This window comes from Zootermopsis nevadensis, unplaced genomic scaffold, assembly GCF_977971745.1.
Source record: "Zootermopsis nevadensis isolate Lab colony 2312 unplaced genomic scaffold, Znev_1.0 Znev_ptg000001l, whole genome shotgun sequence".
Taxonomy (NCBI): Eukaryota; Metazoa; Arthropoda; class Insecta; order Blattodea; family Termopsidae; genus Zootermopsis; species Zootermopsis nevadensis.
This window is the reverse complement of record NW_028259133.1, coordinates 10,402,228-10,429,811: the sequence shown is the minus strand read 5'-3', so window position 1 is coordinate 10,429,811 and position 27,584 is coordinate 10,402,228. Positions and strand designations below refer to the sequence as shown.

Below are 27,584 nucleotides of genomic sequence, written 5' to 3'. Positions count from 1 at the left end.
AAATGTAAAAAGAAAGCAGGATAAATTGGAAGAGTGATGTAGAAGAGACAGAGAGGATAAGAAGAAAGAAAACATTCTGTACATTCATAAAGAAATTATATCATTAATATCCGCCAAATTTTATCTATAGAATGAAACGGAAGAGAGGGGGGTTTTCATGTAGCCATGTCTACCGTTGACTGCTGTCAGCTGTTTTAACTACTGGATGTCGAGGGAACTATTCAAGAAAACGTTACTTATTCTGCCTCTCTGTCATTTCACCTTGTGAATACGATATAAGGCCTACAGTACTACACCAAGGTGTCACGATGTAAAAATAAAAGAGACGAATGAAGCGGGAAAGGAAGTATATGTGATCTGAAATAAAAGATAAAAGGGATTATGTGTACTTTTCCTTCAAGATTTGGTCATGTGGGTATGAAGGGAGAATCTTCGTTTAATATAACAATGATTGTAGATCAATTGGATGGTTATAAATTGACTATCATGGTCATTTCTGTCAGAGGCTGTGGAGTTCGTGGTATTTTCGTGTTATGCACATCTAGGAGTGGATGAAAAATTGGTAGGAATACCAGTGAATGCAACTGTGGACTCAATTCAGAAATAATCAAAGAACGCGCATCATCGATATTAAATTTGTTTAGAATGTTACGCAACGGCATTATGTCATCCGTAAACTTATTCAGCTCGACGAAAGCAGCAGATTTGCTGGTAGCTTATATCAGAAAATTCGAGTGTCGCATGTTCCGAGATATCGGTCCGCACAATCTCGATACGAGTATGTGAAACGTGTCTTATCTGATCCTCAACAACTTGCGTGGTTACATATTTGGTCATGCGGCAAGTTCACAGACCTTGCAGGAAGTTAGAGCAAGCTAAAGAGTTTGCCGGTTCATGTCAAAGGTTTCATATAAACAATCAGTTTGCAGATTTTAATGTATTTCTACAGTTTTATGCTTCGTACTTCGTATTTAAATACTGATATTTTATTTACTAGAAATTTTTCCTTCATTCTATGACAAGAAAATTCGCATTACCCTACTTAAAATCCCTTCTTTTTTGGGTAGTGTGAAGAAGCACTCAGAAATTAAAATCTCTATTAATTTTTGATTCATTACGAAAGCTGTAAAATGTTAACATGTAAACATATTTTCCCCCCATTGTATTGAAGTTCATGTTCTATGTTGTAGGGCATGGGTCAGTGATCTGTCTGTTTTCAGTCATTGTTTCCGTAAATCAGCATATGAAAATCAAATTGAATAATACTGTGTAACAATAAAGTTAGTATCTTTATTTGCATTTTCTTCATTAAAGGATATAATACTCTTTCATGCAAAATAATCTCAAATGAATTTTGCTTGGAAGTTACACGTACATAGTGGACCTCCTTCAACAGCATTAACAAAGCAAAGCCCATAATCCCTTAACAGCTAACGATCACCATATCACGGCAACGGTGACAAATAAAAATATTATCAGTTTTGGTTCAAAATCCCTAAACAACAAATTATAATCAACCGACTTTGCTTGTTATGTAGTAAGATTTAAAGACACCTTTTAAATACACAAGTAGTGTAAGATATTAAGTTTTTTGACCGAAAAATTTAACACTACGTCGAAATTGACGCTGTCAATTGTAATAAACAATTCCGATATTTGTGTGAAAGAACTAAGGAGAACCTCAGAAGTCTCACAGAATTTTTAGTCTTCGGGTCGAAATTTTGAACCGTTATTTTCTGTTTATGAAGTATGAGTGCTGCTGACAACTCAACCGCTTAATGTAGTTTCTTTTAGTGTCGAAGACAAAGTATGAATAGCCTCATTTTACATACTCGGTGTCCAGAATTGTCTCGCATAGCAACGAAAAATTAATACTATAAGAACTTTCTAATATATCTAGAATATTCAGCACAGAAACTTCCGAAGAAATTGCTGTGACTGAAAATGACCTCCGATAGATCGAGTGTACAAGCTCTAGCGCAGTAGAAGTCCTTTAGAACAAGGATGTGAGACTTACTTTTCGGGAATCGGTTTTTCGAACGTTTGGCTTGGCATGTAGCAGAGGAAAAGGTGGAAGTTCACGAGAAGTCCTGACATCAGTTTTATTGATGTTTATTAAACGCTATATTCACAAATGATTACACTATTTAGACATGACCTTGAGTTTGAAATAATGATTTCGCTAAATAAAAGGTAACTATATAACTAACTTCTATGGAGCAGTGGCCTTGAGAAGCTAAATGGTATACTCAGCTAGTCAACATATTTCTCATCTTTCATAAAACCCGCAGGATCATTAGCTAATTCTAAACAGCCCCCAACCGGTTCCTAACTAGAGCCCGATGAGTGTTATCTATATCATCCTAACTTATTTCCATAAAATTCATATAATATGATATATAAACCTGTATGAGTTAGTCTCAAGTAAAGGTTTTCTCTGACTCTTGATCTCTCTGATCGCAGAATTATCGGATTCTTCTTATTTTATTAGGCGGGTTGAAGTTTTCTGAAATTATAAATACCTATAAGATCTCGTACTAAAACAGAGAGTTAACTTTAAATACAGTATAGTGTAAGAAAATACCAGAATACTGCCATAATGAGAGTTTAGTCTGAAAATTAGTTTACTATAGTTTTACTGAATTTGAACTTGGTAATAGATCTGTTAACAGGGACGCACTTATTCTTAGAAATATAATAAATAATAAATTTATATTTGGGTGTAATATCACAGAGACACGTTGATTGTGAGCACGTACAATAGCTACAGTTTCCATCACCTTTTACAGATATATTGAGCACTGTAATTAAATATCATCGTCATTGAATTCAGTAAATAAGTAAAATGTCGTAAATTTGTGATGTAAAGTGTCTTGGAGCTGATATCTTTCACTGTGACATAATAAGATAAATTTGTTTTGCTGTTAGTTAAATACCACGCCATGAAGACGTACGACGGAGCAGAGGTTTAGCTTCACGTGTTCTTAAAATCGGTACTAAATGGAAATGAGTGTCTTCCTACACAACCCACTTTTCTCCCAATAAGGAACATCCGATACGGTTGAATAGGACGCTTGGTGGACTTCAGAGCCGATCTGGACGCGGTAGTGGAGAAAATGTTCCTGTCTGTGTCCTGTTCAGAATCGAACACTGGGGTGATAAGAAGTAACAGGAGCTTGAGCAAAACGGTGTAATGAGGTATTTCGTGATTTTCATGCGCCACCAATTTTCGGACGAATTAATCAAAGACAAGATAAGCGGAAAAAATATCACTCATGAGAGAGATGAGAAACAGATACAATTTTTGTTCTGAAAACCTGATGGTAAAACATCACTTCGAAGGCATGTGAGTAAACGAAATGATAATATTAAAACTGACCTCAAAGAAAACGTGTGGAAACAACATTTTCCTGTTCAGTGAAGAATTGTAAGCGGTTTCGTGCACGATAATGAATTTTCGGGTTCTATAAAACGTGTGCTCGCATTTCATTCGACATTGCGCGAGAAATTGAGAAAAGGATTTGATGTTCTTATAACGGCGAGTCGAAAGATGGCTGTCTTCTGGGTTGTAGCGCTGTGTAGTCCAGTAGAAGTTTACCGACGTTTCAGTGGTGTTTCCTAACTCTATCAAAAGGGCGATAGAGCCAGTATATACCCCTAAAATGTCGGCAAACTTCTACCAGACTACATGGCGCTACAACCTAGAACAAAAAATCCACAATTGATAAAGAGTCGTCAAAATAACGTATGAATAAATAGGAAATTGGTATAGAAATATAAGATTGTAGCCTATTTGTTAACAAATTCCGTTCCCGACGACCGATCCTGCAACTGGACCCCTTGTTCTAGTACCGCCAGCTAGGTCTGTATCATGTCAGACGCTATGAGTCCCTACTGTGGGTAGCCGGTGTTTTTCAAAACAGCAAATGGGAATTAAAGGAGTCCTTCGTGTCTACCTGTCATTAATCTTTCTCTTTTAACTCTTGAAGTTTCTGCTACCTGATCAAGGTGGCTATGTGACGGACGTACAAAAGAGGAGTATGAATTGTTCACTGACTTTTTATCATTATGCTTGCTTCCTCTGCGCAGACAATATATTCAGCATAGTCTACATCGCTTGGTCTTATTGTGTAGGAGATGCTAGTTTGCGTAATAAGATAATTTGATTTTGATCTTCAAGTAACAGTATTTATACTATGAATAGACAATCTGAGAGCTGAAATAGAAGAAGCGGTTAACAGCCATATCGAACTCAGTAATTTTCCACGAGCTGCGTATTACACACTGTATAGAATGAAGTTTGTGCAACTTATTATTTTTATTTTTTATCCATCCATTGTTTAGTACAATCTCATCAAAACTCCTACATATAGACCTGTACCAGGTAAATGCCTGAATGGTGGGTTTGCCTTAGTTTCGGCCAAGACCGCTTCCTTCTGTATCCCTCCCAAGTCGTTCCTTAGGATTGACCTATATATAATTTTATGCTATATACTCTGAGCTACTGTCAGTATCGTTAAATAAACCACAAATAAAGAAGTACATGTCGAAAATCGGCCCGACCTAGGTCCAGAAATCTAATCCACCCATTCAAATTTTAGCTCTGATTTCCACATATCGATATCCTTCTGCCATCTAATTTATAATGCTTACCTGGATCCAGTGCGTGTATATTTCTTCTGTTTCCAACGGATCTGTTGCCAGAAAGTTGTTTTGGGTATCTGGGGTTCATATTTTAATATGGTCTTAAAAGTTTTTTATACACTGCCCGAATTTATTCTCGACTGACTACGAAGTATTTGTGTGCTTGCATCCGTATTTGCCAGTAACGTCTTACACCATTCACCGAATTATAAACCAACATATGAAGGCCAGAGCACTGAAGACGATTTACCAATAAGGTATAAATTTAAAATCCAACATGGAAAATTTAAATATTTAAACAGTACTGAAGAAAATCAGAATGCTTGATTTTAAGAAATAAATTAAGCAGAAAGAAACAAAGCAATAATATAAAATGTAAAGATTTATGTCCAGTTTTATCGTGACGACTGATTCATAAATTTTAAAATGCATTCTAAAATTTCGGTGGTGATTGAGTAGATCTATAAAGACATGTATCGACTGGATTATTGCGTCTATAATAAAAAATAATAGTCTCTGAAGACGTAGACATTGTAGGCTACATATTTTTAACGTAAGCTAAGAAACCAATAAGAGAAATATTTGTACGGAGCAAACGCAGATTTATATAATATCCAAATAATTAATTTACAAAACGAAAATAAAATCAAAGTTAAAGCTGATTAAAATAATATCCCGTCTGTAGTTGAACCCACAGGTTACAATGACTCTTGACCTGCTGCTGTTCGAAATTGAGTGGTTTCGAAGAACAACGACATTAGTCCAAAATAGGTAATATCTATGTTACTGACTTATAGGATAAAGGGGTCAATAACATTCCGACAATAATCGCATTATCCTAGAAGAAAATAAATGGTTAAATATGTGTTTTGCTGCCTGCACTTAATTTCTCTTATTTATCTGTAAAAATAAATTACTTGCATAACTATGATTGTATTCAAATGGTACAACATGCGTAAATGCACCTATACAAAAAAAAGTTTCCCAGGTTCAGATGATCGAAAGGTTCGCCTTGACTTTCCCGGAAACTTTTATTTTGGACTATTCTTTATAAACCCCTGCTTGGAAATTTAACGTCTCTTCCCTGAAATGGTACATTAAATATGGGAAACTGCTTCCTCACACCAAACCACTGTGTTTGTTAATTCAATTCACATTGAGGCAGTCAAAAAATAAACTAATGAAAGGTGTTTTAGTTCAGCCGCCCTGCTTTGCATTTAGCATTTGTACGCGAGATATTAGGTACTAAATAGTCACGCTTTAGATCACTGATTTAACACGACATCTACCGGCGCGAGTAGGAACTACGAATCGATTGTGCAACGCCGGTGGTTTAATCTCTCGCTTGACTGGTTTCAAATTTCTGTCTATGAAACATCTAACGAGGTTTTCAGAAATTCGCAAGCCACCACTGCTGATACTCATGATACATATTGCACGCATCTTGTGTAGGACTGTAAAAGCGGTCGAAAAATATTACCTATCCCTTACCTCAATTCCTCTGAACACATGATTACTACATTGAGCTAAGTCGCTCAGCTGTTCAAAGAAATTCTCAGGCTTTCATGAAATGTTAAGATTTGTTGTGTTCAAAACAATTCGGCATCGGGTTCTATCTCAAGCCAAAAGGAGCCGATCTTCATCTATAAGACAAAATCTTCAAATGTAATTACGTCTATTTTGACCATATATTATATTTCTGTATCAATATTGTCAGGATACTATAGGTTAATCTGAGTTATTGACTACCGTGATGCAGTGTCGTCATCTGTTTCACATTCGTAAAGTTTTGTGTTCGAATCTAGACGAAAAATGTTTTCATGGTTGTTCTCAGAATCTCTGGGCCAACGCTTGACCTCAAACACGAAATTGTCTTTTTATAGCTCACGAAATTGCATGATACGCCGTTTTATTATGAGGAAATTTATAAATATCTTTTCAAGCGGGTGTTGGTATGACCTAACACTAAAATTTGCCGTTATTGGAAAAGACTTAAAAGTGCAAAATTATGCAAGTATACAAAATGGGTACCGCCACGGTGGTCTAGCGGTTAGAACGCTGACCTTGTAATCCTGGGGTCTCTGGTTCGATTCCCGGCGGTGTCCGAATTTATAACTTGTGTTGGGCAAGGCCGTGGTCTAGGCAACTCGGAGTTTTCCTCCGGGGGCTTCCCCGGTTTCTCCGTGGCATCCCAACAATTTCTCCATTCACACACAGAAGAAGGCAATGGCAAACCACTTCTGGATCATCTGCCAAGAACGTATATGAACAGGTCCTAGTCCGAGAAAAGGATGGAAGGATCCTGTTCATATGGACCTGTCGTCAAACAGAACACTACAAATAAATAAAACAAAATGGGTCCGTAAAATACCACTGTGATATTCTTAAACCTAGACCGAAAGGAAATGTAAATATACGAATGGAATTCGTAAATAACTTCGGATGTAACAACTGTTCTTCAGATTCAAATACGATTTCTGATTATTTTTAGTACTGCAAGTTTAATTATATAGATCGCCAGCTTGATTACACGTGCTCAGGGTTAGATTCAGTTCCATACACGTGTCAACATGTTAATCTTGGATTTTATAAAAAGCATTTCTTTAACAGTATTATCATATGGTGCGCTAGAATACGTCATCAGGAAAGTGCAAGATAGGCAGGAGGGTTTGCAATTGAACGGGACACATCAGCTATTGGCACTTGCAGACAATGTTGATATTGGGAGACGACATAAATACAATAAAGAGGAACATAAATTTTACTAGAGGCTAGTAGACAGGTAGGGCTAGAAGTAAATTTTTAAAAAGTGCATGTTAGTATCTCGTCAGTAGACAGAATTATCTTAGGGTGGCTAATAATTCATTTGAAACTGTGACAAAGTTAAAATATTTGGGAAAAACAATAACTAATCAAAATGATACTCCTGAGGAAGTTAAGAGACTAAATTCCGGAAACGCTAGCTTCTTCTCAGTTCAAAATGTCTTGTCTTTCCGCCTGATTTCTAAGAACCTCAAGTTTGAAATACACAAACGATAATTTTTCCTGTTGTTTTGTATGGGTGCGGAACATGGTCTCTCACTCTGAGGGAGGAAAATATATTGCAGTGTTTGGGAATAGGATGTTGAGGATATTCACATTTATGTGTTCAGTGTTTATCAGTGTGAAAATCGGTAAGACATTTCACCGATACATGTAAATTAACTTCGGTACTTCCTGTTGGCAGAGTTATTTGCACAGGTGTGGACGTTTAGTTAGATGACTGAACTCCCACAAAATTTATTTGTTGTCTTCGTACAGAGTGATCTGTGTCATTTTGCTTTAGAGATTACGTAAAACGATCGGGCTCGAAGCTGACAAATTTTAAGTCAAAAGCTGGAGATATATTAACTGTGTTAGCCTGGCTAACACTGAAATATCCCAAGGCCTTTTGTGAGCTTCCTGGTTCCGACGAACTCTTTTCATGATTCAGTGATATTATCCATACATTGGAACACTGCAGAATCGATAAGATAAAATACGCCTAAGCCACCTGCAGCCAGCCAGGCCTAATTACCCACCGAGTTGATGCTACGCTCGTCGCGCGCGCCTGGCTGCCTCACGTGCCTAACAATGTCCTTTATCTGATCCATTCTGGTAGGTTTCATTGTGTGGAGGAACACAGAACCACTGACATGTTAGAGAAAACTTTTATTTTTCGTTTTTTAAAGGGTTTGTCGGTCTAAATTGGTTAATATGATAACTCCGCTCCTGCTCCAGTTACGAGACTTGCACACTTAAATTAGAAATTACGAATTACGTACATGACAGCCATTACACAACATAATTGTATCTGATAATACAATACTGAAAACGTCAATTCAACACATACAGCCAAAACTTAATTGTCAATTAAGTTCTTTAATTACTTTCTCCAGAAAGTTAAAAATAAGTTTCCGACCTACAACACATTATTTAATTCTATGCTAATTGTTTTAAATATGTCAATGCATGTTTATTTGCTAGTATCGTATCATACATTTTTTCATGTTCACAGCAAAGGCATTCTAAACAAGTCAGTGATGTTCATGCTCACTCACCTGAAGTTTCTTTCGTGCTTTCTTCCTGTTCCGTAGTGCTTGTTCTTCGCTAAAATAACAAAAGAATCTAAGGATAACCAAGGATTTGATATGGAGATCCACTCATTTTATTAATATATTGATGATAAAGCGATAAACGACGAATAATCATTCCTGAGTACATATCATGTCATTTTCTTATTGTAATTTTACATCTTCTCCTAAACTTATGTTCACTGTATATAAAATGGAGAGTTTTTTGTACATAACAATCTAAAGAACACACGACGAAGAAGAATGTGTGGAAGTAAGAGACTATATAACCAGATTAAAAAATTACATAACAAGGGGCTACATAATTTGTACCCTTCACCATGCATTATTAGGGTGATAAAGTCAAGGACAGAGCCATACAGTACACAAATAAAATTCATACGAAATTTTGGTCGGTCAACGGGACCAAGGCATAGATAAAACGTTTTTGCGGTGTAACAGAGTGTAAGGGTATGAGCTGGAATCTGGATAGGTTACAGTGGTGGGCAGTAGACGTTCGGGTTCTACAGAAAACAGGATATCTCGTTCATCCACTAAGATACTATCAGCTTCACAGGAAGGACTCTCTTCTATGAGCTGAGTTCCCCCCCCCCCCCTCGAAACTCTGTATAGAAGCCTATACTAGGACTCTGATTCTATGTGATGTGCATGCCATATAAAGGTTAAATAGTTCGGTCTTGTTTGAAAGGCACTCGGTTTAAAGTGGGTGCCTGGTACCCTCTTCGCGATTGTCCACAGACAGCTGAGGCAAGTAGCAGACTAGGACCTCAACACACAGACAATGTGGAATATATTTTAGGTAAAACAGTCTTACCAATGCTGTTTGCGTTTTCACTTACATTTATATCACATCGTTATTTAATTCGTTCACTCATTATCAGCAACACTAGCAAATTATTTGGTTGACATATTGTTAAATTGTCTAGAATGTATTGTTAATTTAATTAATTGTAGTTTGAATTTAAACAATGTATTTCGTTATTCTGCATTTGGATTTCTCTTGGGTTTTCTTCATGATCATGGATTGCAACTAATGGGGTCCTCTAGAAAGGGCTAATCCCAATCGGTAGTCTGGAAGATCCCAAATTGTAGGTTTCTTTTATTATCTCAAAACCGGGACAGAACCAGTCCTTAAAACGTCATGGCTTTATTTCTAAAAACTTACGACGAGGACAGTCTACAAGAAAAACAGCATTGAATGACTTACTTAGGGGACTCTGCCTCTCGTTATGTTCATAATACGTTTTGTGAAAATCTGTCAGTAGATACAAATTTGTTGCGGGGGATAGACGTACATTGATTAAGATACCATACGCCTTTTTCCTTAAGGAATGTATGCTAAGATAATGATGTGTGAAATTTCACTTGTAGGATAATACTAGACTACTACTTGAATTGTACAATTTCTGTTTCTTACAATTAGAATAAACAATTCGAAACAATTTAAATTAAGCCAAATCATGTTAGTGCTAAGACTTATTTAACAATATAAAATGTATAGTGCTGGACAGGGTATATTCGTTATGTCACTTGTCAGTAGTGAATGTATCAGAGACTGAACTTGGCAACATTTAGTGGTTGCATATTGATGATTAGTAACATAAATATTATTACCAATTAACAAGTAGCCTAATTTAGAACGTCGCTTTGTATGCACCACACAAACCTCTCTAGAACCGAATTTGTCGCCCAATGTCAAACAAATTCGGATCTACAGGGTAGATGTAGAGCATTACTTCTTATTGCTTCACGTGTCGTTCAGAACCTTTGAAAAGCTGATGGTTGCTCCCAACTGGACGAATCTGAAACAAATTTCACGTAATATTAAAATATATAATTATTTTAAACGTTGAATTATAGTATTTTAACGACTATGGTATTTCTCGTGAATTGATAATTCAGTCTCTATAATTATATTATTAAATTCAAAATTGACTGTGGACTATTTAATAGAAAATGTTTTGCCTAATTGGGGAGGCAGCCATTAAATGGTTTGGAATTAAATTAGTGTTCACAGTTTATACCTTTCAGACAGTGGCATGTACTTGCTACCCGCTATTCATCTACATAGGTCGTCAGTACTACCACGATTATGGCACTCGTAACCAAACTCCATGTTTCACCGCCACAGCAAAATCATACAGTTGAGTGAAGTTTAGTGACCGCTACTATAATATGTGTAGTCCCTAGATTTTTGGTAATACTATATCTGCTTTTGGAATAGTAAATCACTCGATAAGTAATAATAAAATAAAAATATGAGTAATAGAGCGACAGAAGCAAGTAGAACGAAACTAGAGAAAGAAAGGGAGGAGAGATGTCTTTGATGTCATGAAAGATACAAAAAATTCTGTAATGTTTCTGCATTCTCGTCTTCTTTATATGGACTCATGATTATCATCAACGTAAATCAAATTAAATAACTTCCCAGTATATTTCACATCTTTTAATACCGAAAGTCATTATGAATCTAGAATTAACACCGGATATTCTGATACTTGTACCAACTAGATTTCGGTGTCAGTCGTCTCTCACGGTAATGTAAAAGTCCTTCTATGAGACAAGCCCAAAAATGTGACGTTTCCCCTACGTAATAGTACCTACGCAAGTAACGCAAGCCTTGTGATTAATGAAGCAAGGTCGCTGCTTTCAAGTTTATAGTTAGGTCAAGTGTAATGTTTTTGCTACCATCGTCATCAACATACTATCACAAGCTTCGTTCTCCTCACCATTACTCCAGTCTGTTACCTCTAAATGATGTGGCATTGTACAAACTATTAAAGACGAAACTCCTGAACCGAGTTCTGTTTTACACTTTATATTCCATGGACAGGTGTGCACATTTCCAGTCCTCACCACAGACGGGCAACAGCAGCAGAGTAGAATGATAGGATGATTAATGAATAATGAATGGGGGAAAATGTAGAAGGAAAGCATTTCCTACCTTATAAATGCATATTAGAAACGCCAGCTTAACTTATAAAAATAACAATACAGTACAAAAAATAAGGTACCCACAGTTTGTTTATGATCAGACAACAGAATTCACGACAAATCTTCTTCGAGCAAAATTAACATTTCCTGTTAACAACAGTTATTACTTTTTGTATGGAAAACTGGGTAACAATTTTCACCCACGCCTTGCGGATTTCAAAGACATTTAAAAATATGACGAAAAGTCTTTGTTTCAAAAAATATTATTTTCAATTCACTGCGAAATCCAATCACATTTTCTCTACTCTGGTTAATAAAGCAATCCTGGAATACATCTGAGCTCATTTTTATAAAATTAAGATTTTCATTACCTGTACCCACACTGAGTTCCAACGTAACTCAAAATATTATTCGTGTTTCAAACAAAATGACTGTACCATTTATATTATTAGATAAGCCAATTATACTTCGTCTGTTGGTACTGAACTTATTTAATTTATGCATACGAAAGATTTATTTTACCTACAGATTCTACACTCATTAATATGAACCTTGTAGTTCTTTTACTTGTTGGTTATTAAAATGAAATCGCTAATATCTTGTTTACACAAGTAGTTAAATGATGGCATCACCAAACACATTGTCGGTAAACAAAACACCAAATTAACAGTGACGTGTGAGAAAAAAAACATGGAAGTCTTCATGTATTAGGCCAAAAACATTTAATGTACATAAGATAAACTCTCGCTACAGTTTTAGATCAGTAGTTCCTGAGTTTGAGGCCCGATAATGTGTTTGTATTACCCCAGTACATTTTTAATACTGCGTCATGCTACATATATCACTGTTTAATTGTAGGCAAATAATTAATAAAACTAACAAATCAGAAAACTTAGAACTATTGAGAATGTGTGAAACAGTTTGCAGTCGTTATATTTTAACAGCCTCCCCCCTAAAATTTAAATAATGTTCATCATTTATAAACCGACGACTCGCCAGCCGACAAGAAATCATTAATGTGGCCTTATTTATTAAAAGGGCGATCAAGATTGTCGCTTTTATATAATATAAATATGTTTCTCTATACAACTGGAACGTTCATTGTTGTATTAGCCAGCATTGCTGAAATTAATTAAAAATATAAAAGGCTTTAAGTATAGCTATCACATTCTGGTAATCCTCCTGCTTTTCGTTTTTCTTATATCTTTCCTTGCATACTTACGACATACCTAAGAACCAGCACATATTACAGTACACGCAGGTTACCTTTCTAACCAAACGAAAGATGAGAGGGTCAGACCGGAAGGAGGTTTCCGTACGAGTCTTGTAGGAAATATTTGCTCCGGTCGAATCGTTCGATCGCTCATAGCATTTCGTACCGAGACACAAGTTAGCAATAGCAAACACCTGCACAAAGAGGTTCAACAAAGTAATTCATAGAAAGTAATGAGAGGGAGATCATTGATGATAACGGTAACTCTGTCGATGTTTTCTTAAATCAGTAGAAAGCCTCTGCGCACGTCCTTGAAGCTACTGAGCTTTAGGGTTGACTCGAACTTTGAGCCATGACGAATGTCATCCTAAAAACATTGTCTCTTATTATAAAATGTTTCCACTGTTAGAGCAATCTGCATGATATATATGTGAATCTGTGGGTGTTTCAAGGCCAAAATACTAAAAATGGAAGAATGATAACGAAAACTAGAAAGCTAGAATAATAATCGAAAAACTGAGACTCATCCGACATTTGAACTCAGCGCATATTGCATGTATCAAGGCCACAGAAGGACTTCGGCGCCCTCTCCCATTCCGCGTGGCTCCAAGTCAGTAGCACAGCGGTGCTAACTTTTCTACGCTGCGGATTCTGAGCTGTCTTTACTCGCCTGGACTCTGCTGTTCAAGTTGCGAAATTGTACGATTTTACTTTGTACCTGAATCATGCAATCTTTTTGCAGATACTGTACGTAGCCTTCTTATGTAGTAACCTGCAGAGGCCGCTCATCTAATCCCTCCTGTGTCCAAATAGTTATGGATCGCTTTCGAATTAAATTAAAGTCTCTGCAACAGAATAGAAGACCATATATCATAGGTATACAGTACAGTATTTGGTACTCTGTAAATTAGATATGGTGCTTTAACTGAAAATGACAATAATTTACAGCAATTATTAGTCTCCAATAGCGATATGAACTTTACACAAATTAAATATTCTGTTCTCAAAAACGTATTTTGAGATATTTTCAAATAATTTATTTTATAGTTATATTTGTGTTGTGAACTGCTGTTGAACTAGATTTGGGTTTATTCACATGTTTTTAGTTTTGTTTATACATAATTTTACATTACTTTAGGCCTATTTACTTTTCTGCAAGACAATGTTAATGTTCTTTTTAAAAAATATGTTATGTATTGTTACTAAATAAAAAATGACCGCCATTAGCATTATCAAGTACAGTGCCTGATGCACATAGTTCAATCCGTCGGTTTGCCTATCACAAAACCAAATGTGAATTGCACGGATATTGAACGTCAGACTCAACTGTGAGGAGCCGACATCGAACCGTCTAAATTATGAGGTATGATGCAGTTAAAATAATTGGAGTATCTCGTTTCGTAGATGTAGCTGATCCACAATTCTTGTGTATGGCTAGAACTTTCCCACCATATCTATAAAGAATGACAGAATCGTAAATTTCACAATAACCGCAATTTAGAAAATATATTATAATACTTTATTCGAATACGATAACCTAAACCTGATCCGTGTCTCGAAGCTGTCATGTAGCCATTGATTCTGTTTTTTGATGGACTCGATCAGTTTTCTCCCATACAGTTGCATATTCATTGTACAGTACAGTACAATACATTACAGTAAAAACTAAAATAAGAAGTTTGAATAAGCAAAAGCTTACTAGAGAGCAAAAAACCTTACAGTTTAAACAGCATTTATATTCTTCTTTATTTCTTCCAGTTACAGTACTTTTCTTATATTATTTATTACAAAGTAATGGTCGATACAGGACAAACTTGTTTTTGCTGGCCTTAGTTTGTGGACCGATGCTTTAACTAAATGGAGGTAGACGAAATGTGAGGAGGATAAGGAGGGAAAGTATTATCCACTGTTTGATTTGTGTTCAGTCTTCATGTAAGTCTGGGTTTTAGCTTTGGCAGGTAGAGCAGAATTAAGGGCAAATAATGCATCGTTTTGAGAGTAAAAATCAACTAATCTATAATTTATTCAAAGCCAATCATAACATTATGGCATGGCACAAGGTAACTTCTTCAGTATTACTGTTCAGTTGCTTAGAAACTATTAAGCCACTATTCTCGCAGACTGTGACAAACGTGCATAAGGATTAGAAAGAAATGGTGTCTTAATTTACGTATTTTTTAATTTCTCTAGTACTGTGTCTAGAAAACTGGTATGGATTTTTACTTTATAAGACAAAGATACCTACAAGCCGATTAAATTCCCATTACTTTAGATGGATGACACTTTGATAGATATTTCGTTCACCAACTTGTCAACATCTCTTCGCTGTTCAAAGAAAACACCAATAAAAATATTATTACGAACCATATGGCACCACAACATCACTCACAGTTTATTATTCTTCCTTATTTGTTGTACTGCAATGATACGTGCAAGCGATGACGCTTCGCATTCCAAAATGTTTTGTTCCCGTGCTGACACTGCAGTTTGCAGTAACAAGCGGCAAATCTCTTATTGACTTCAGATTTGTAATGGAAAAGGTTGGTTAGACAGGACCTCCAACGATTGTGAGACGATCATAAAAAATATAGTGAAGTGTCCAATAAATTAAGACTTCTATTGAGTCCAAAACGTTTCAAAGGAAAAAAACTATTACGTTAAGTGTCACACGGATGCAATTTATTCTTATGAGGAGATAACTGATGTATCTATCCCTCACGGGTATTAGATAATGGCACAATATAGTTATCAATCATTAGGAAATACGCTGATTTTTTACAGTAAGTAACGGTGATGGCTTTCAGTAATTTTATGGAACAAATCCAACAAAAGATAAAGAAGTTCCGACTAAATACATTTATTAAACATGACATAAATAATGAAGAGACGAGAATATTTAACAATGTTGATTGATATCGTCTCCGCTACAAAAAATATGGTTGAATTAAGAGACTTCATGCAATGTTGATGGGGTGTTACGAATCTAGTGCCAAGTTCAGGACGTTTTGAGCAATGCAAATTGCTGTATTAGGCATTTTTCTTTCTGCCTGTAATAGTAATTAAATACCTTGAAGTTCCCTCCAAGCTGCATGCATTTAAATGTAACAGTAAAATACTAGTTAATATACGAAAACAAACAGAAAATTAAAGTCGATTTTATTATACATTCTTAAAAAGATAGTCACACTATAGTTAAACATAGTTCTGCGTAATCGGCCTTTTTCAGTTCGAGTGTACTTGGCTTAACGATCCACAGTTTTTTGATTCCTAAAAAATAAAAATATTTTTCGGCTAGACGTTTTGCCATCCTTGCAAAGCTTCTTTCCATCACTCATGTTCGCTTAAAACGCACTTCAAATCGTGAAAATTCTTCGGTTGTCTAGGGCGCCTTTGTCAACCTATCCGTTAAAAAAAACAAATATACAGCCGATAGCCGGACGTAATCAATACTCGTTAATTCTTCTCTGAATCTCTCCAATCATTTATAAACTTCAGCTTATACAGTCAAAACATATTGAATTACCATTCTTCCGTAAATGTGACTAGTTTGCACCGTCTCTAACCACAGAACTTGAATCACGGAAATTTGATCCTATTTCGAATACTCCATCAACATTGCAACGACATTAAAGTTGTCACAATATTGTCACTGCTCAAAATATCACATTAAGTGTACTTGAACAAAAGTTCATACTGATTATATCCGCCATATTTTCAGTGCTGTCAACATAATATTTGGGGCAACATGTATACGGCTTAACTTTGATAAGTCTAACTCAGGAGTTAAACAATATGAAATGCACAAGCTTACCCGTTCATGCACTAGGGCGTTATTCTTTAACGGACTGGCAGAGAAAAATGATAAGAAATATGTATGTTTCAGTAAATACTTTCTAATGAAATGGTTAACTGCACTGAACAGCGTTCTTCTTCAGAAGCTAATAACACACTGAGGTACCTAACAAATTCCCCACCTTTAATGGAATGTTCATTACGGTTTTCATGAGAACCCATCACCGGTCCCTATCATGAGCCATATGAATCTAATCAACACCCACACCCAATTTATCTACAGTTAATTTTAATTACTCCCAACTGCACCTTCAGGCTTCCGAGTGGTTTTCTTTCCTTGTAAGCATTAATCATCTTCCCCATGCTCTTCGCCCATTTATTCTCCTTGATTTTATGATTATATTAATAGATCTGTTAGGCGAAAAGTACAAATTCTGGAGCTGCTCGTTACACAATTATCTCCACTCTGTACTTGTGTTATTTTCTTGACAAAGGAGACCAGTTTTCACACTCATACAAAACAACAGGTAAAATTACTGTTTTAAAAATCTTAGCCTTTACGCTTTTAGAGAGCAGACTTGAAGACAAAATATTCTGAGCTGCGTGGCAGCAAACAACTAAAAACCTAATTACGTTTGCTTTTTATTTTCGTCGTAAACACAATTTACAAGGAATTCAATGACGATAAAGTATTTCCACGATTTACAATGCATTGAACAGGAAATGCATCAGAAAAATATCAATTAATTTAAACACATTTTCACTATCCTAAGTAATTTCATTTGTATACCGAATTCAATGATGCCATATCCTAAAGTACCTCTGATCTGAATAATAGTCTTTCTTGAAGTCTATAAAAATTTTAATTCGACATTCATGATAATATTACCAAATAATTTAGTTAACATGTGGAATTAACCTTGACAGAAGAATGTTTGATAATCGAACTATTGTTTAAACTTGAAATATGCCTGAAGTTATTTAATCTGTCCTGTTATTACCTCAACAATGTTCGATCAAGATGAGGCCTCTCAATGTCAATTATTTCGTTAGTGTGGCAACAGTCGGTAAGTCGCTGCTGGGTTCAAAATCTTCTTGGGATGTTTACCTTGAGTTCTGAAGAGCAAAGCACTGAAAATCTGAAACAGAAATTTCCCCATCTCTCAACTAAATAACACGTCTTGATATTTCAAGAACAAAGAAGAATATTTTTTAATACAGCGATTAAGAATTTGTTTAATTTCCTAACGGCACATGAGTTATCTTGTTCTTCAATGTTGACTCCACAAACCAACCTATTATCAAAAGTATTAAGGTGGAAATGCGTTACATCTTAAAAATCGACGTTTTAAATGTTTTATGTGCACTTTATTTGTATTACAGCTTTTGAGACATCTTCTTAGGGAAATCAACTACACGGTATATTTCGTGCTGGGGTCTAAAATTTTTGTAGTATAGAATCAGATGTTCTTTAAATACAACACATTAGATAGGAAGCGCTGTACAAACTAATTAATGCGAAAATTCTCACCTGTGTCTGGTTTCATAGAAAATATTTTTAAATTACAAAATCGTCTCTGGGTAAACCATTTGTTATTTTAAACATACTAATAGAGTAAAGGCTTAGGCTCAATAAATAAATTATTTATTCAGCCTATCGGCTTACCAAGGACTATGTTCCATGTAATTAGTTCACACAATTAATTGTCCGCACAAAACAAATTCAGATTACCACTATCGAAATATATCCTTCCACCTCGAACACTACTGAGATTCAGAATGGGTGGAGCTATAAATCCACAACCCCATTCTTATTCATTGCATGTTTAATTATGCACAGAAAGCATCACAGCACACATAATTATAAACTACTATAGCTTGTGTTTACATAGCAACATACAGGCAACTTTTCATAACCTGCAATCTTTCGTTTAGAATTAAATGGTCACTCAATTCCAAGTTTGCATTAATTAAATTATAAGCGTCGTAAGCACTTAAAACTTTTTTAAATACGTCTGAACCTACAGATTAAAATTTTTATAAAATTTGAAGTTCAGACCGATTCAGTAGTAAGAAGGCTAAATAAGAAAATGATTTTCTGCTTCAATGTATTGAAAATGTTATACTTGTACTGACGTGAACGTTCTTTCCATAGAATGCATATGTTTGATTAGCTATTAATATTAACCTGTCGTCTTGCAAAACTGGGAAAAACTAGAAAAAATATCCTACTTCTAAGGCTCTTGAACGAAAGATCTGTTCATTAATGTTTTTCTTCAATTTCTTATTTAGTATTTTCTCTTTAACGTTCGTTTTGTTTTTGTTATGAGTGATTTATTTTTCATTAAATTCGATTCTATATGTGCTGTAACGACTTTCTTTGGGGGAAACTAATTTAACCACTTCACTACAGTAGTAAGTAAGCTCAGAACTATATGTACCACTCACTATAATATTATAAAACTCCACATTTTGTCTGCAGAGTGCATTTATGGGTTTCGTACAATTCCTAAAAAAGTAATTATGTGTTTCTCTACCTGCGTCAACAAGATGTTTTTGTAATCGAGACATACCTTATATTTTCAGGTGAAACTAAATTTGTGAATATTATTTAGATTTATTGTGTGCTTCAAAGCGTTAAACGTGACTGTTCCAGCTACTAATTTAGTCAAACTCTGCAGTGGGATCAATCAAAAAACTGCAAGAAATTGGGCAGCATATTTTCACGTTGTTCACTAATATAAGCTATCGGCTGCCTTTGATTGAAGTTTTTTGCTAGCCGATGATAAAAAGGGAGCATATCTAAACGAGCATCCAAGTAGATTATCGAACTATGCAATGGCTTAGGGGCCGTAATTTATAACCGTTACATGTTGCAATAAATTTGTACTCTGAATGATGCTGAAACATACTAAAAAGAAGAAGACAAGGCATAATATTGTTTTAGTTATAAATGAAATCTCTTTATGTTCAAAAGAATACACAGATATTAAATAATATATTTATGGTTTAACAATTTTGGAGCGTTCGCCTTGATTTCACCTTTGACTTTTGAGAATGGCTCCAGTGACGTCACAGTTGTATGCCCTTTGCGTGGGCGGGATGTTTGGAGACGGTCTTGCTGCACGATGACATCATCACGGATTCCCCACCTGGTAGCCAGACTGGGGAATCCAAATGCAGATATTCCGCACCCAGTTTCGCGCACAGAAACGCACGTGGGTCTTCACATAATGTACCCGTTATTGTCGGACTGCTTAAAAATTTGTGAAGTTTAAACATGTTTTAGTAAATCTCGTCAATATAACATTACATGAAAATATGTTTAGCCGTTGTCGAGTAGTCAAACGCAGACACGGCGAAAATAACAGATACATTTTTGCGAATTTCATATTGGAACGTCTGAAAGTAGTAGCGAAAGCAAACATTTATTTACCTCCCCCGCAAATTAACTAGAAATTAATTCTGTTGTGGGATGCCGAGCATTTGCCTCAATAGTGTGTACGGCGTAGGGAAATCTAAGAATATACAACAATAAAACTGTTAGGTTTATACACAAGGTGGATACTAACGTAGAAATCTTAAGAAAAGAATATCACGTTTCTTTTTAATTTTGTTGTGATTCCTGCCCAGTTGTTGACGCGAACTGCTGAGCCAGCTGCATGACTCGCGGAACCAGCAGCACTTCACGTCTGGTGACATACTCTTCGAGTAACAACTGTTTATATTGCCGTTGAAATACCAGCGTATCTACACCGTAAAATCACGTTTTCAGGTGCAGTTGGCAATGACCGCCGAGCTTCAGCATCTCATGGTCTAAGTGTTATTGAAGCTTCAGAAGTATCCATTTAGAAACAGTACTCCACTCGGCCTTGTAATCCACCAGTTGAATCCGTTCAACACATTCACACCTTTTTTTCTGTAATAACCATTTTAATTTAGTCAATGTCGGTCTCCAGGGCAGTAAAGCCGTGTGGATATACAGTAAAACCCCTCAAGTTGGACACCCCTTTATATTGGAAACTTTTAATTGGAACCGGCGAATATCCTATAATTTTACATGTCCACAATATCCTATATCTTAGACACCCTTTTATCCTGGAACTTGAACACCCCTTTTGTTGTAAGTTGGACAGGTTCGTGCACTTAGCTTTAATGCTTTTCAGAGAAACTTTTTCAGTTGCATATATTTGACATTAATTAACAGTTCTGTCGCATAATGTTCGGCTACCACTAATTTATGTTTCATGTTATATGAAGTTTTCTCTTTAGCGTAAATAAAATTCATTTCTCTTTTAAAAAGAGCCCTAAATCGAAAAGTGACAATATATTAGTGCGAGTTAAGAATGCAGTTTCAACCAAATGTGTACAGTAAACAGTCTTGAAAGATTTTGAACTTGACTGGATATTAATTCTTTATTCACAGCTTTTGAGGCTGTCCTGGGATGCAGTCAGTGGCTTTACAATGTATTACGTTTTGACAAACATAAGCCAGCTCAGAATACACGCAGATATCAGTCACGTTTAGGGCAATCGGTGAATACGCACATGCCAAAACCAATAGCTGCGATACATATAGATATTAGTATTGTTAGACAATGTCCTTCACTGACCTTGACCTTAGGTGTTTTCAGCAAGTGCCTGTTTTGTCTGTGGTCAGGACTGAAGGATGTTTTCAGCCCCACGCCCTGGAACAGTGATAAATGCACTGTAATGGCTTACGGCACCGCTGACCTCTGCTACCATTCACCCCACTAACATCAGCCCACCATTACAATAGGCTTTGTATGGCTGGTAAATTAATTTACCCTCCTCTAACTTTAATGTTGCTCGCGGACCGCTCCGCTATTGCGGCCCGAACTGGACAAATGATTCCTTTTCCTATCTGAAGTATTCTTGACATTCATTTACAAAGACTTTCTCCAAAGGTATGTGTCGACAGCTTTGTTGCCTTCTGTAGTAGCACAGCATTTATGTGCAGTTGTGCTTCAAGTATAGCGTAATAAAATAATTCAAATTGGAAACTGCCGCTGTTTTATTGGTTCGTATTTCGATCTAGAGGAAAGGGAGAAATGTAATAGACTTGTTATAGGCCTATATCAAACCAGGAGTGTGTTTAATAGGGCATAACAGCCCCCTTCGAGATCCTTTTCAGTTCAAAATAAAGTCTGAAGTCCTATGAGATCAGAGGAAAAACAAGCATTTTGATTTTCTGGATTGTAACACTCTGTATTGTAGCAGATGGTTACGGCGTCATAGCCCACAAAACCACATTCCAGTCTCGTGGCTGTATTTTAAACTTTACGTGCCGGACTCTGAAATCAGCTAGAATGCTGGATCCAGTTTTATTAACAGTATTCTGTGACTAGCAGTGTCATAAATCTGGTCATTAGACCACCACTGCAAGTTACGATCTATAACAGTACCAACAGCAGGATGTAAGTCGTAGTTTTAACGACCTCTGCAGAGTATTAAGAAGATCAGATTACCAATGAAACACACAACAAAAACAAATAAATATTTTGTGTAAGTCTATTGCCAGTGAAACTGAAGACCACCAAAATAGTTTACTATAACAATTTTTCAGAATGGAAACACAATACGAGCACAGCAAGAGGCAAAGTAGGGGTTTGAGGACGAAAATAATCATAAACCTGCATTGCTTATTATCGTGATGAAAATTTATTTCATTGTCATAGTAACAAAAGAAGTTTTTATGTAAGTAAAATATACTCTGTAATTAAAAACCCACATGCAAGGACAAACATCTAAACGGAATTATTTCTGAAGGCCTTCGGTTGGCTGGTTGGTTAGTTAGTTAGTTACGCTGTATTTAATTATATTCTTGCTGATTAAAAGACTGAAATACATATCCGCGATCTTATGTGTAGATAGAGGCTTATGATTCACCATTAAAGAAGTTACCTGACCGTCTCACAGATTAAACGTAACAAGAAGTCGTGCACGTATACAAGTGTTTAAAGCGAGGTCATTACCACTTAGCTCGTATTATCATACGGCCTTCGTACTGCGTCTCTTTGATTCCGCGGGGAACTGCCTCAATTGCGTTTCGTTCAAGTGTTATTTACTGTTGGAACTGTACGTAGTGCTAATGGAATGTTACCGCCGTGAGCTTACCGTGTAATACGTTTGCGCAAATTATACAGCGGGCATGTCTATTAAGGGACGCTTAGACAGAGGTGTCTGTTCTGGGGCCCATCCCATGGGTTGGGGGGGGGGCATACCCGTCTAATACGAATCTTAAGCTTTAAATATATTTCCGTTTCTCTGTTTTCCCACAAGAACACACAAATGTGAATTTCACTAAACACGTTTACACTTTCCTTATTCGGAACAGAAAGAGCTGTACAAAATTTTTCATGCATTGGAAATTTAAAATCTATTAAAGGTGGGGCATTTGGGGTCGGATATCGTGTGTAATTCTAAAACCGAGTCGGGCAACATAAAGTCGAAGATGGCCGGTTATAGCGAGTAGGCCTACAGATTTAAATGGGAAAAATACGAAGCCGGAACAAATCAGTCACTAAAGGTAAACGTGAACTGCAGGGACATGACCTGTCTTGTATTTCGCCACAGCTTTCATGTTGCCTCATGGGCCCACTGGGAATTCCTTTCCCAGTTTAAAGCAGCGGTGCCTTCATCTTACGCCGATGTTAAAACTGCGTCCACTTATACCTCCATACCCTCAACAGGTCTTTATGCCGTGGTGCCATATTAATCACTAGAACGTTAGATCTACTTATGTAAGAATATGACAGGGCGTAATTTATATACAAGGAGTGCTATGACAACGAAGACCTGATAAATTGTGCCGTTGTTTATCCTAAGGTAACGTGTTAATTTGAGTCAAACACAATCACAGTGTAATTTAAGTTTCACCCTTTGTTGATGGAAAAATTCCAATTTTCTTTTTGTGTACATATCAAATATACCTGCATGAAAATATTATCTCATTTTTCTTTACATTAAATTTAGTATCACACAGGCTTTTGTGAACACACCGACTGTCCTTCATTGCAGATTAAAGTATAAAATATTTGAGAGTTTACATTTAAAGTTACAATAGTCCGATTTGAGGTTTCACGTCGGTGAGGACGAAGATGACTGTCTGATAGGCTGCAGTGAGTAGTTCACTAAAGTTTCAGAAGACTCATACCCTGATGATGGAAGCAGCAAGAACCTGTGAAACCTTGGTAAAATTCTACCGGACTACACAGAGCTACAACCCAGAGGACAGACATCTCTGAAGCTAGATTGTTGCCGTTTCTCCAATAATGGCCGAAAGTTTTTAATATATTACGTCATTTAAGCAGCTCACGAGAAATGTCCTGGAAAATACTCTTCTGACTGACTACACGTGCTGCGTATTCCTTTCTAAGCATGCCCAAAAAAAACATTTGTTTCTGAATGTTACTCGTGGTGTGCTCTGGGTGTTCTAAGGAAACGTCAAGACCATGGGTTCAAAATAAAGAAAATCCATGCTTAGAAGATGGCTGTCTTATTGGATGTTGTGCCAGCGATCGCCCTGGTGATCTTGGCAGTAAGTATTTCTAAAATATCGGTCATTATCTAACAGACTGCACGGCTCGACATTCCTAAAAATCTTCATACTCGTCGCCGTGAGAACCTTAAATCTTCTAGGATAAAATTTAGATAAGATGGCAAAAAATCTAGGGATAATTTCGGAATTTCTAATGCCATTATTGGAGCGTATTACACAGTGCAGAGCTCCATACGTTGTACTGTTTATGAAATATTATTTGGATGATAAAATCAAGGATGAGATGTACGGGGGTGTAGCGCGCATTGGAAGGAAGAGATATAAATAAGTCGTTAAACGTTGAGACCACCTGAGAGAAGTAAAGATTTAAGATTGTGTTCATCTTAAATTGCAGTGTCTCCTGCTATACTGTGGGGTGAAAACAGATAAATTCATTAACTATGCTCACAGTAACAATAAAATTAAGTTTCAGTAGAACTCTTCATACTTAACAAATAATAATCAGTTCGAAGTTTTAAAGTTATTTGGGTTACAAAAAAATCATACATGAGATTGAAGATGGCTGTCATCTTGTTTGTTGTGCTATGTAGTCTGGTATAAGTTTATCATCGTTTCAGAGGTTCTTGCTGCCTCCGTCATCAGGGCGATGAGTCGCTAATCAACCCTGAAGACAGCCATCTTCGGACAAACCGCTGTGAAAACCTAAAATCCTATTACATAAATAGATTAAGAAATAAAACTTTCCCACTTTACGCCATGTAAGCGTTTGGGGTAAGAGAAGATATGGCTCCTATTCATTCTTAACCTTGGCACTAGATGGGGGTGAGTGGTCAGCATCACGTCCCGGCCGCGATCTACCCCCGCGGGAAAGGACCCTGATACCCACTGGATAGGAGGCTGAGTGGGCCCCAGAACTGGTCTGGATGCAGAGGCTAGAGGAATAATCCTCTGCCACCGTCTGCGATCGAACCCCGGTCGTCCAGTCCGTAGCCAGTCACTACAGAGATTATTATACATTTATTTATTCATTTATGTTCATTGCTTCGTTTAGTAAAATGCTTTGTTAATATTTAGGCATGTGATGGCGATAAATGAAATGATGGAAATCATGTAACTGCTCCAGTACCTCGTGTGGGCAATGCTCCGCGTGTGATTTAGTATAGGTGATGACTCTTCAAAAAATGAGAATAGGATGAGAAAGACCGTAGGTAAGCAAGACGACCAGCTCTGGCTTCAAGCCAAGGTGAGTTAACGGTTCTTTCAACTACTCCACCACCACCACCCTCTAGCCCCGCAGCCCGCCTCACACCTAAGCTACAGAAACCCTTACAGAAATTGTTAGGGGGGAAAACCAGTAAAAAATAACCAAACCTCAATCCTCCATATAATTTGTCTCTGCCGCCATCTTAAATACATTTTGGTATCGCAGTTTCACCATTGCTTTATTCTTTTCAATAATCTTGGTTTCTTTTTCACAGCCATGCCTCTTATAAATTTCACCACTGAAATTTGCAAAGTTTTATTGTCTACGAGCAAGTAATTTTCTTACTTATAGCAAATTAAATTAGTTTACTCATAATTATTTAAATTTGGCCTAACTATAGTCAGACTACTATTCTCCTTCGTAAGAGAGTAGCAGCGTCGTTAAACTAGGTTATATGTGATACCTTTCCCCAAAAAACTACCCAAAATTGTTACAAAATCAAGGCATAGTTGCTCACGTGTGATTTATCAAAGGACAACTAATTTGTATAAAGTTTTTAGCGAATTTGCTTCATCAAACTGATGCATATTCTTGGACGTTTTGTCTGTAATGTTGATTTAAAACATGATGTTTCGGAAGCTGAGTCTACTTCTGTCATCAGATGAGAACAGTACAACCTGCTAATGTGGTCCAGGGCCTGAGATTAGCTCTTTAAAATGAGCCCAATTGATTAGGTTGCATGGATTTCGACTGATGACGGAAACAGCTCCAGCTTCCGAAAATGAAGATGACCCTCTTCTGAACATACCTGGTAACGCTTTCAGTACTGCATGATGCACTTTTCTCCCATTCACGTGACACACCTAGCGCCTCACTTTGCTACCATAAACGGCTGGTCAAAGGAAGCATTTATTTCTATCTAACCAGTCAGTTACCGTAGCCGTGAACATTTATAAAGACAAAGAATCGGGAAGAACTGAAAGTGATCGGAACAAGTTGATGACGTTAATTTACTGGGAAAAAATAAAGGAACATGGTCGCTGTTGAAACCTGTTAGGTTGCTGGTCAGGAAACAAATGAGGAAAACACGTTTATGTTTCGTCATCAAAAGTGTTAAATTAGCCTAGATGACAGTTAATAATATAAAACATTTAAAATCCGAACACGTTCAAGTGCACTGGGGCATGAACTTGAATATTGCTGTTTTTCTGGTAATTCATTGTTCATTATTCCAGTGATTGGGATTAGCCCGTTCTTTCATACCCATCAGAATTTTGCCAAAAACGGGAGCAGGGCCATTTGCCGAAACATAGTATCTTCGTTTTAGAATATTGAATAATGGACGAAGTCCAGAGAAACAGTAATATTGAACAAAATAATTTTCATAATGAAATCAATAACAGGTTAAAGATGAAAAATGGGAACTTCGTGCTACTCTGCACCTCAGATTATTTTATCTTCCCGTTTCTATAGCAAAAAATAACAGCTTGAAGGAAATTGTCGGTACGAACGTTAAACTCAATCTTTCACTCTGCAGGTACATAAAAGAAGGTGATGAGGAAAAGAGCTGAAGTATTAAAGGCTTGCTGATGACAGCATGATGAGGAAGTGCAATTTGTTTGGGACACTGCAACATGTTGAAATATACGGGCAGAACACGTAGAATGCATGAAAGAAACAATAAATACATACTCGACTGGTAGGGAAACCTCAAGGGAAGAGACCATTGGTATGGGTTACGTAACAGATAACGTAATCTGATGGAAAGATGTGAACTGAATTGTGCTAAGCTGAAATAATCTGTTTGCTCTGAGAATTACGCGAAACGCGTGACTAAATAATGCAGACGAATTGGTTCTTAAAGCCGGTCGGATATCTTTTACCACTGGTGTTAAATATGCGACAGGCTGTACATGTAGAACGCGTGGGAAGATGATAAACGCATAGGCCTACATTAGAGTCGAGAAACCTCGAGGGACGAAGAGACCAATTGGAAACAGAGGTGTGGATGAGAATATAACATTAACACATTTTAAAGTGGGGTGTGACTTGGGTTCTTCTGTTCAGGATAAGGTCCAGTGGAGGCTTTGAAGCACAGTAATGGGTCTTCGGTTCTAGTCAGGGAATTTCTTAACGAGCTAATTAACTGTTTAGTGTCTAGGA

General features: G+C 36.6%; 2 long non-coding RNA genes across 7 annotated transcripts in view; one reads left to right on the top strand and one right to left on the bottom strand.

Annotated features, from left to right (window-relative positions):
* Positions 1–27,584, top strand: part of LOC110829915 (uncharacterized) — a 588,956-nt gene that overhangs the window by 122,701 nt on the left and 438,671 nt on the right. The window lies entirely within an intron of this gene.
* LOC110829927 (uncharacterized) overlaps positions 8,808–27,584 on the bottom strand; it is a 46,307-nt gene continuing 27,530 nt past the window's right edge. For all 4 annotated transcript variants that reach the window (XR_015533579.1, XR_002543125.2, XR_002543124.2 and 1 more), the window contains exons 2-5: positions 21,309–21,383; positions 17,697–17,834; positions 13,622–13,748; positions 8,808–10,558 (exon numbers count right to left, since the gene is read on the bottom strand). This is a non-coding gene — a long non-coding RNA (uncharacterized LOC110829927). The remainder of the gene's footprint in view (positions 10,559–13,621; positions 13,749–17,696; positions 17,835–21,308; positions 21,384–27,584) is intronic.